Source organism: Notothenia coriiceps, unplaced genomic scaffold (assembly GCF_000735185.1).
Source record: "Notothenia coriiceps isolate Sejong01 unplaced genomic scaffold, NC01 NC01_scaffold00031463, whole genome shotgun sequence".
Taxonomy (NCBI): domain Eukaryota; kingdom Metazoa; phylum Chordata; class Actinopteri; order Perciformes; family Nototheniidae; genus Notothenia; species Notothenia coriiceps.
This window is the reverse complement of record NW_011364164.1, coordinates 80,853-81,718: the sequence shown is the minus strand read 5'-3', so window position 1 is coordinate 81,718 and position 866 is coordinate 80,853. Positions and strand designations below refer to the sequence as shown.

Below are 866 nucleotides of genomic sequence, written 5' to 3'. Positions count from 1 at the left end.
CCCACACACACACACACACACACACACACACACAGACACACACACACAGAGACACACACACACACACACACACACACACACACACACACACACACACACACACACTCTCTCTCTCTCCACACACACACACACACACACACACACACACACACACACACACACACACACACACACACACACACACACACACACACACACACACACACACCGCCTCTTCACACTCACCTGCCTGTTCTGCGTGGCATTAAAACATAAGACCCTGCTGCAGATCAGTTTGCATCACTAAGCCTCAGCTTCATCACAACACCAAAACAAATTACATAACACAACCCCAGCTGGTTAGCGTTGATACACAGAAATCATCCGTGTCAGGATGTCACGGCGTGTCATCTGACTGCCTGATGTCCTGCAGGAGCGCAGCAGCAAAGTTACTCACACAGTTTCAGCTGGGCGCTCGCTGGGAAGTCCGGACAGTGACCAGCACTCAGATGACTCACTGTCTACGCTCCAGCTCTAGTAAAGCTCCCTCCCTCTCTTTTACACTTATATCTGTCTCCCTCCTCCTCTCTGTCCGGCTCCAGTCAGCTCACTTGCTTTCCATCGGCCGTTCACCTGCTGGCCTCACTCTCAGCTCTTTAGTGTCACACACTCCCACTGAGCATCCTCTCTGCCCCTGATTCTCCTCCCTCACTTTCCCTCTCTCCTCCCACTCAGTCTCTCTCACACACATATGCGCTCTTGAGTTGTCACTTCCTCCATCTCCACCCTCTTTGTCTGCTCTGGAGCACACACACACACACACACACACACACACACACACACACACACACACACACACACACACACACACACACACACACACACAC

The 866-nt window shown here is 52.0% G+C and overlaps 1 protein-coding gene across 10 annotated transcripts in view; it reads right to left on the bottom strand.

Annotated features, from left to right (window-relative positions):
• Positions 1 to 866, bottom strand: part of rap1gapa (RAP1 GTPase activating protein a) — a 65,322-nt gene that overhangs the window by 23,552 nt on the left and 40,904 nt on the right. Inside the window, exon 1 of one of the 10 annotated variants that reach the window (XM_010787906.1) lies at positions 437 to 637. The exons of the other annotated variants lie outside the window; for them this stretch is intronic. The gene's annotated coding sequence lies outside the window, so the exon portion shown is untranslated. Of the gene's footprint in view, positions 1 to 436; positions 638 to 866 lie in introns of those variants that run through there. 10 annotated transcript variants of the gene reach the window in all.